Source organism: Atractosteus spatula, chromosome 3, assembly GCF_055471065.1.
Source record: "Atractosteus spatula isolate fAtrSpa1 chromosome 3, fAtrSpa1.hap1, whole genome shotgun sequence".
In the NCBI taxonomy this organism is placed as follows: Eukaryota; Metazoa; Chordata; class Actinopteri; order Semionotiformes; family Lepisosteidae; genus Atractosteus; species Atractosteus spatula.
This window is the reverse complement of record NC_142708.1, coordinates 33917797-33928457: the sequence shown is the minus strand read 5'-3', so window position 1 is coordinate 33928457 and position 10661 is coordinate 33917797.

Sequence of the window (10661 nt, the reverse complement as noted above, 5' to 3'; positions counted from 1 at the left end):
TCCATATCTGAATGTTAGTTAACTTGTAACTAAAGAGAAGCTTGTTCAGTAGATTGTGGTTTATGCTGTATGCTAGTTGTCAACTAGTTGTGAAAGAGACCACAACAGATGTGAATAGATCTGACAGAATTCTATGAAATATGAATTCTAAGGTCAAAATATGTGAGTTTTCACTGATGGACATAGTTTATTACACCTTTTTTAGGGTGTTCATTTATAGCTGCAGACAAAATTGGAGCCCCTTCGTTTGAACTATATTTATTCACTAATTAATTCTGACTAATTTATAAAAAATATATTTTATTGCTAATTGACAACATTCCGTTTCATAGCAGTAAAGTTTCCAGGTAAATCTACAATTTAAGAAGAGTGTTTTGCAGCTCCACAGATACTGTATGTGTTAACAATATTTAGATTATTAAACACAGGGAGTTATGGAATAGCATTGCTTTTCAAGCTCACAGTTGGCTGACCTCAAAGTTCTGTGGCTCGCATCACCAATTAAGATCAGCTGTTCAAAGTGGCATCTAAGAAATGCAAGTAATTTCTAAATGGAGTGGAGGCTTCACAGAATAAATTGTGAATCAGGTTACAGAAGCAGCCCTACAAGAGGAGGAGATTTTGCAAATATTTTGTTACCCTGTAGGTCCAAACCCCAGTAGTTTTGAAATAGCTTGAATAGAGGAATATCTTTTCCTAAGTCTCTTCCGAGATTTGTTGTCATTTAGACATACAGATGCAGCCATTCAAAATCATTTTTTTCCATACAGATATTGTATCACAAAAATATCAATTTTACTTCTTGTTAATTTGAAGTTGGAACTATTAACTGGAGCTTCAAGAGCTGTGAACATTGCCAGTAGTGTCTGGAGAGAGAGTTTGGGTATTGCTCTACATGTGTGTGTAGCAATGAAAATAAAAGGCTGTCTAGACAAACGGGGGAAAATGCGTATTGTAGTAATGTTTGAGTAATTGCACATTTGAATCGAATTAATATGTATACCTTTAGTATTACTAAAGTAATGGTAATACATGCATATCTGGAGTTCATCTATGGCTTTATGTGGAATACCAGAGGTTTAGTAACTATGTGGTGATGCAGCTGTATAGCTTTAAATCTTGTAAAGACACTATTGCATGTTTCTACGCCTTTTGAAATTGGAGCTCCACAATGTAAAAAGGTGAACTTTTGTAAATTTGTAAAGTCTGAAAATAAGTAAGATGAAATGCTTTTTTTTCCTTTTGGGACTAAGGTAGAAATTTGACTTTAATCATAACTAATATACACAAGAAATGAAGGCCTCTCTCAAGTTAAAGTATGTTTCTTGTGTGTTTTCTTTTACTGTACCAGTTTAAGCAGTTTTATGATGACAGATTGATACTGAAAGTCAGGCCCTGTAGATAATGAAGTGTGGGCTTGTATTTCATATACAAATCTAGGATCTACTGTATCAATAGCTCATGGGCAGTTTTCAGTATGCTGTAATGGCACTCTGGTATTTTCCATTTTATCATCTTGTATAAACAGTGCATTATTTTAGGAGCTCTGTTTATCATAGAATTTCTGATTCAATTTAGGATATGATTTTAATATTACCACACTGCAGCTGTTTCATCTTCTACCCTGATCAAGCTCTGGGTAAACTCTTTTTGTAACGTTAATATATTTTCTCGTCTTTCTGTTATTACTTGCTTTAAACCCGCAACCACCAAATCAAGTGTCTTAAATTAACTTCAATATCAAGTTTTCATGATCAAATTGCCTCTTTGTTTTTTCCAGACTTACAATAACAGCCACAGTACAAATGTTGTTCTGTGTGAGGTAAATTGAAATATTGTTACAAATCACACCTGTTATTCAAGACATTTTTTCAAGGCAATGTTTTAAAAAATCCTGTGCTGTATATACAGTAAATTGTCCCACTGCAGCACTTACATCATCCCTTTTTGTTGGAGAGAGGGGAGAGTGATGTTGTTGTAATATATTTGTTGTGTTGTTGATATATTATAATCATCAACATCACAGCCATTTTTCTTCTTTGCTTCTTTTTATTCCTGAGAGATTTAATGCAACTATAAATAAAGACAGATACTAGAAACAAGTGGGGAGAGGACAGTGTGCTTTCAGGGTCTATTATAGGGACCCTGAAATTTTGTGGTGCTCATTATCATCCATATCTTTCAACACCCAATGAAATACACTGTCAATACGGAAGAAGAGCTAGTCTGGCAGTAACTCAGATAATCAATTACCGTTCTGCCAGAAGAGAGAGCTAAGGAAAGATGGGTCCGTGAACATAATGGGTATTGACAAATTTCCAGCAAGAATTAGAGGTTTTTCACTAGTTAATTTAGATTTTAAAAGCCATAATAAAATTTCCAGGAAAGTTTCGATTACAGGGTACACTAGCATGGTGTTCACTGGACGAATGGCTGTTTCTTTGTAAATTAGAGTAATTGTACATTTCACTTAAAAGCACAAAGATTTTTTTTTTCAATTCGCCTTTTTGTTTTTATGTGATTGTTTTGTGATTACATAGTTAATAATAATAAATGTTTACACTTATATAGCGCTTTTCTGGACACTCCACTCAAAGCGCTTTACAGGTAATGGGGACATCCCACCTGGATGATGCGACGGCAGCCTTAGTGCACCAGAACGCTTACCACACATCAACTATAAGTGGGGAGGAGAGCAGAGTCAATTCATAGATGGGGATTATTAGGAGGCCATGATTGGTAAGGGCCAATGGGAAATTTGGCCAGGATGCCAGGGTTACACCCCTACTCTTTTCAAGAAACGCCCTGGGATTTTTTAAATGACCACAGAGAGTCAGGACCTTGGTTTTACGTCTCATCTGAAGGACGGCGCCTGTTTACAGTGTAGTGTCCCCGTCTTTATACTGGGGCATTAGGACCCACATGGACCACAGTTTGAGCGCCCCCTGTTGGCCCCACTAACACCTCTTCCAGCAGCAACCTTAATTTTTCCTTAATTGATAGTTATACTGTAGTAGCAGCATTTGCGAGCTGCCTTATCACTTCGTAGCTATGAGATCTCGGAAAGTAAGCAGGGCTGGGTCTGGCCGGTAGTGGAATGGGAGATCGTCAAGGAAAACCAAGTTTCTGCAGTAACTGATGTTGATAAACCAATAGGTGGCACTTTTCCCTCTGGCTCAAAATTTTAAAACCAATAGCCCAGTACTGGGAACAGTGTGCTGTAGAAGGGGCCATTCTTTGGAAGAGGTGTTTAACCTGAATCCATGACTCCATATTCCACATATTCTGTATTCCCATGACCTATTTCCATGGCAGTGTTAGTGAGTGTAAACATGTTAACTCCAGTGTCCTTGCTGAATTGTGCTCTGAACTTCAGCAATCTGCCCTTTCTAATGTTCTCCCTTAATTCAATAAGTGAAAGAATTTCTCTCTTCTCCAACTCATCTGTACTATAGAGGGGCTGTAGGTGCATACTCACTTTCACCCAGTTAGTTGCTGCACTTCTGTGATGGATAAAGTTGGTCCACCTCCTAAATGTAAAATCCTTTGGGGTCCTTTTGGATAAAAGGTGCTATATAAATTAATTTAATTATCATCATAATGTGGACTTAGTGAAATAACTACACGTACTGGTCGTTCTTTTGATTTTGGTTATAAGCGTTGTGCATTAAAAAGATTTATGTGATATACAAGGTCTTGAAAGTGAGGTTATATTAACTGAAGAAAGGCAGTCTGCTCGTTTTCCTTATGTGGTTAGGAACATTGTCTTAGTCATTCAGCAAAACATATTATAACACAAGGGGAACATTCCAAAGCAGAGTTCTACAGCCTGGCCAGAGCAGAGTAACAGCTGAGTTGGTCTGCCACCAACTGGAGGTGGGGTATTCTCTCATCTCTTACATCACTGCCCTTGCAATGTTATAGTAGTACAGCTGTCTGGGTTTGTCACATTTCCTTTTTTATGTAATTATTTTTCAAGGCAAAGTCTGTCCCTTGGTGTTAGGAAGCTTGTGATGTTTAATTCTGTTTAACCTAAAGGTTCATTGAAACCTTTTGAAAACACACGCAATTACATGTACTGTATTTTTTTGCATATGTAAATGTTATCAAATGAATTAGATGCCCGATGCCCCCTTCTGAGAGAAACATACTGTACCCCATGCCACAGTTTGATGCCAGCTGCAATAATATTAAAAGTTTGAATGAAGGGAATTTTGGATTCTTAGTGCTCTTTACTGTTGCTCCAGTGATTCCTTAAAATGTGTCCTGAAATTGCACTGAGAGCCAATTGTTTCTTAGACTTACTCGGGAATGAATGAAAGATAAAATGTCAAAACCTTTAGTTGAAAAGTATTGTAATTGCACTCTTTTGCATCACGTAGAGATCAAGAAAACAGGCAGTTCTAACATGTTTCCACAAAATGCCAAAGAACAATTTCTCACAGTTTGACTCACAGTGTTTCTTAATTGTGCAACTGTTTTATTTCAACCAGTATTGAGTGGACATTTCTCAGGAACCCAGAAAGAGTGAGGAGAAAAACATCTGTTTCACACTAGAAAGATTTTTCTTTATCGTATATAAGTAGAAAGGAGTAGTTTTTAGTAAACAAATCAAGGATCAGTTTCAAAAAGATGACATAGCCATTCACTATGAGTACTATATAGTACAAAACAGCTGCACAAAGATCTAAATCTAAGTAGGTTTTGACTAAACACCTTATGTGCATTTTGTCTCAGTTTATATGCTCAACCAAGACTGGCATTATTATTTCTAAACCAGAACAAATGTGCACCTATGTGTCCGTAAATTAATGTTGCTGGTCCTTCTTAGAAACTTGGAATTTATTTCTACATTTATGTTTCAGTAGCCACAAGATGGCAATGATGCGTTTCCTGGAGAATGAAAAGTCCTGCTTGAGCACAGAGGGTACAGTACCTTTAAATGTAAAGCTAAAGCTTAGAATAAGTTACATATTTATACTGTTAATATAGATCTCATACCGACTTTATATACCAACAGACATCGATAAGGTAATGATAAAATACCCATTTGCAGAACATGTGAAATCTGTGTATTTGTGAGTAATTGTTGCTTTACCTGTAATAATAAACTTATTTTAATATTATTGTTTGATTTAAGTGATGCCTTTTGAAAAGCATATTTTTAGTACTGACTAATTACTAATAATTATTTTAATTTCATTCTAGCAAGCCCAATACCGCAAATCATCTAAAAATGTCCTTGCAAGATTAGTATTGATGAAATGCAGAACCCTGAAATGTAGTTGCTGGACTTGACTTTAATACGCATTCAAGCTCCATCATATCATTCACTTTGATTCCCCCTGCTTTTCCACAGGAAAATCATTATTTCACAGGTAATGTCATTACTTTTTTCCCATCCAGTGTGATGGGCTGTTTTATTTCCAGGAAAGGGTTTCAATGTACGTAGCATTTTCCTTTGTGCAGAAACCTATTCGTGGAATGCTGAGTTCCATATGGGAGCCAATTATTTTTGTAGTGCTTGCAGATTAATACGAGCTAACAGCTCATATGACCCCATAAATAATGTACAGTAGACAGAATCAGCTTGTCTTCATTCTCTGGCTTTGATGTTGAGACACACATAGTGGTCATTTTAAGAACTTGCTCTCTGACCAGCCTACAAAGCACTACATCTTTGAACATGAATATGCTTTATCTGGCCTATGTAGTGCCACAACTCTCGCTCTATAAAAACCCATCACATTTTTACATTTGCTTAATAAACTATTTGTGTTTTATACATGGCTCAAAGGACGTTCAACACATCTTATCTACAGCGTGGTGAAAAAGTGAGTACAATTTAAGATTTTATGTTTTAACAAATTTAGACCTAAACCGCTTCAACTTATGACCTTCACCTAGTCCTCAACAAGTCCTAGTAGATAAAACTGACCTCTTTTGGCAAATAACACACAAGAATTCTACTTTGCCATTATTTATTTTAGAAATAATCAGCCAGCATTCATTATATTTGTGTGAAAAAAGTAAGTTCTACCATCTCAATTAAGAGTATACTGTATGTAGGACCAGATACACCATAACATACAAAAGATTCATTGATCATCAGGAGGTGATTCCACCTGTATATAAAACCAGAAACTGTCAAAAACGTTTTGAATTAATTGTGGAAATCTATCTAAACTTAATTCAGTATTTGAAGTAAAAGATTTTAACTTTGAGGATTTAAAACGTTAGTCTTTTCTTGTAAAACCAGCAGGTGTCAACAGTTACCTTGGAAGAAAAACGAGGGCAATTGAATACTAAAAACTAGTCTGCTTTCTGAAACCCCCCCACAAAACACAAGTTTAAAATGTGTGTGAGTTTTATGATTAACTTTCCCTGAAGCAGATTAGAAGAGATTTGCTGTTCTGCCTCTAGGGTGACATCATGCACGTCTTGAACATTATGTGTTTTGAGGTTCTTGGAATGCATTAATTAGTTATTAAAATGCTATTCAAATGCTTGGTGAAATTAAATAAACATTAGTTTGATGGAAAACTTATGAAGGGATATAACAGTCACTGAGTATGAGTTTTCATTTGTGAAATACTTCGACAGACCAAAGAAACTGCTCTGTGCATTTGCCTCTGTGCCCGTCTGTGGGTCTGCTTTGTGTATTTGATTTCGATGGACTCTCCCCTTTAGATCAGAAGTACCATTCTTTAAGAAATTACCTTTTCTTAAAGAATGGCTTTCTTTAAGAAATGCCTCTCACACATGCTTTTATGTGTTCTTAATTTACTTCTCTTTTATAATCCCAAAGGAAATCTATCAAGGTATAATCATTCATTATAAGATAACTTGATGTACCATTATTGGAATGAGTCCACCATGACAGCCTGCTTTAGAAAAAAATTACATTTCAAATCAGTATGAAAATCTGTCCCTGTGAGACATATTGGCCAGATTTCCACTAATGTAGAAGACTGTTATAAAAAATAATTAGCAGATAATTAGATGTTCTCCCACAGCGGTGGAGAAAAAAAGTCATTAAGATAAATGAACATTACAAGACTGATGTATTTTTGGGATGTACTTGTCATTGACAGAGTGCTTTGATAAACCTAACTTTGATCCTTTGATGCTTTATTGTGAATATCATGTACAATGTCTTCATCAATGTACAGTATGTAGTTTAATGTGAATTTGGTCAAGTGCAAATAAAGTGAGTCATTAATTAAGGTTAATTAGTGACCAGATTAAAGCATAAACTAAGCAGGGTGTTATACAGTTTGGCTAACACTACCTCTGCTTCTGCTGTACATACTGTAAACTTAATGCTATCATGTAACTGTGAATGTTTGTTAAAGACTACTGTAGATGTATCTCCAAACATGTATTACATACCCATGGCTTAATTAAGCAGTGATACCAGGATGGTTGTTTCTAAGAGATATTGCCCTATCTTGAATGCTTTGTGAGGTGTATGGTTAATATTTTCTTTAACCAGATAAATTCATTATGCGGCGCAGAGTTTAGTATTACTGTCTCACAGCGCTGGGGCCCCCCTGGGTTCATTTTCTGGGGTACTATCTGCATAGTGTTCTCCCTAAGTTTGCGTGGGTTACCTCTGAATACTTTGATTTCCCCCCAAAGTCCAATGGCTTACTAATAGGTTAATTGGTTTCTGTAAAATTGGCCCTGATGTGTTCTTGTTTGTGTCTGTCTGTACCCTGTGATGGACTGTTCAGGGTGTATCCCGTCTGGCGTCTGTTGCTTGCTGGTGTTAAAGTGGTTTAGAAAATGGATGGATGGATAAGTTAATTAGGACCACATACTCGTTGGCAATGACAACTTGGAAAGTACTCATGTGTAGAGTGGGGAATTTACTGGAGCAGTATGAGCGAAGTATCTTACAATAGGGTGCAATAGCTCCTACTCCACACTGATGCTCCATTGATAAGGTTGTGAATGGTTAAAAGGGTCAGAGACATTTAAATGATTTAAAGTAATTATGAGATAAAAAAGTTAAAAAAAATATGGGTCTTTCTTTACATTAACACTTCACAGCTGTAGCAATGAATATATATACTGGTATGTGCAGTTCTTCATTACAGGCGATTACAGGGGAGAGGGGTGTCAGAGTCAGTGTTCACAGGAGCAGGGAATGACATGGAGCACATAAGAAAGGTTACAAAGGGAAGGGAGATATTCAGCCCATCTGACTCATTCAGTAGTTAGTAGCTAATTGAATATCACCCAGCCATTGCTTAAACAAACCAGTGTTTTGGCTTTAACAACAGGGCTGGGTAGCTTGTTCCACACTTTACCCTTTGGATAAAGAAGTGCCTCCTGTTCCCTGTTTTAAATGCAATTTCCACATTGTTTTTTCCTGTGTGCCCTCAGTTTGTGCTTTACTGTTTATTGTGAATTGCCAACATCACATCACTTGGGCAACGCAGAACAATGACTAGATATTTAGAAAAGTTCAATTTAACAGGTTCAGATGACATACCAGTCATTTAGTAATAATTCTTACACTTATATAGCGCTTTTCTGGACACTCCACTCAAAGTACTTTACAGGACTCCTCTCCACCACCAATGTGCAGTATTCACCTGGATGGTGCGATGGCAGCCATAGTGCGCCAGTGTGCTCACCACACATTAGCTCTCAGTGGGGAGGAGAACAGAGTGATGAAGCCAGCTCATAGATGGGGATTATTAGGAGACCATGATTGATAAGGGCCAATGGGAAATTGGGCTAGGACGCTGGGGTAACCCCCCTACTCTTTTCAAGAAATGCTCTTGGATTTTCAATGACCACAGAGAGTCAGGACTTCGTTTTTACATCTCATACGATGGATGGTGCCTTTTTATAGTGTCCCCATCACTATACTGGGGCATTAGGACCCATGCAGACCGCGGGTTGAGTGCCCCCTACTGCCCCTTCTAACACCACTTCCAGCAGCAACCTTAGCTTCCCCAGTCTCCAATCCAAGTACAGGCCAGGCTCACACCCGCTTAGCTTCAGTGGGTTGCCACTTGTGCATTGCATGGTGATTAGGCTGCTAGCGTGTCACATTAGTGTCACAGTTCCATTAGGAACACAGCTTTGGGAGTAGCTGATGTTGTGAATACGCAAACAGATGAAGAACCTTTTTAATCATGCAGCAGTGGTACGTCTGCCAGAAACCCAAGTAGGGTGGTAGAAACTTTAACTGTGATAAGACATGTAAAGACGAAAAGGAAAGGAGGTCAACAAGAGACATGAAGGTTGGTGCACATGCCTTTTATGCCTTTGGGCATCTTCTCATGCTGCAAATGAAGTTATTCAACAGAGCTGAGCTGGGAGCTGGATGTTTGGAAGCTTCGCTCTGTACAGCATCCCAGACTTGATGTTTGAGATTCAGATTGGGTGATCTTACTGACCAGCCCGTATGGGTGATTGCGTGTGTTGTAATTATCTATTAAATTGAAATGGGGGCTGATGGAAATACTGAAAAGACATTTTTTCAGAAAAACTAATCTCTGTTTTATATTCTAGTCAAGGGCATACATTCAAAGATTTGGAGGTCGAAGCATAATGTACGTAGATCATGATGCCTGACCAGACCAGGACACCTTGTGACAGTCCTGTTCCATGTTGTTTAAGGGACTATAAAGAAATGTCTGCTTGAGTATCAGTCTCCATGTAGACTCCAGGTGTTTGACTGATGAAGAAAACATGGTTTCTTGATCCAAGTCCATAAAGTTGTCAAAGTCCAGGATAGATGGACTTTCTACTGAGAAGATGTCAGTAGATGTTAATTCATATACCCATGAATGTCTGGAATACAGACCACCCCACGTGAAATCTTCTGGCTACAGTCTATCTTGATATAGGTCTGCCTGAGTAAGCTATCCATAATACCCTATGGACTCAGGCTGTTAGTGCCAAATTTATTTTGTGACATTGTGGATCTAGGATGACCTTGAATACATCTTCTGCATTACAGGCTTTTTTAAACAATGTGAATTCTTGTAGCCTCAGTCTGTCTTTGCCCATCTTCAATCTGTCCTGCTTCTGTTATCCTCAGATTGACATCCCACCAGTGTCTTCTTGGCATTTCGTAGAACAAATCTCCATATGATAGACAACAAACAAGCACAAGAAGAGTAAGAGAGCTTTTTTGTAGTCAGCATAATTGTCAGCTGCACAAACACCATCTGTACATTTCATTAAATGTACCTTTTGTGCATTACAATCAAATAGCAACTTAATTATAGTCTGTATTATTAAAATGCTAGCTAGACTTCACAAGAGCAGTGTGGTATTTGAAATTGCAAGTAATGTTTTGATTCATACCCCTCCAAATCAGCATTACTAATTGTTGTTCAACTTCTCTCATCTCCCTAACTGTTCCAGCACAAGTGAGATGAGGCTCATACTCACTTTCCTCCAGAATATGTACTGTCAAAATCATACACAATTGTGAGAAATGTGAAGCTGCCTGTGTTGATTCAGCAGTTAGCAGAATTGATGGATGGATGCTCTTCTAGTACCTGGAGATTGGCAACTGCACACTAAGTCAAGGATATCCTGTCCATCTCTAACCCCGCCACACTCTGGTGCTATGCGTCAGATGTTCTGTGGCACCTTTGGCTCTCAGTCTACTAATGACATAGTAGCCGAGC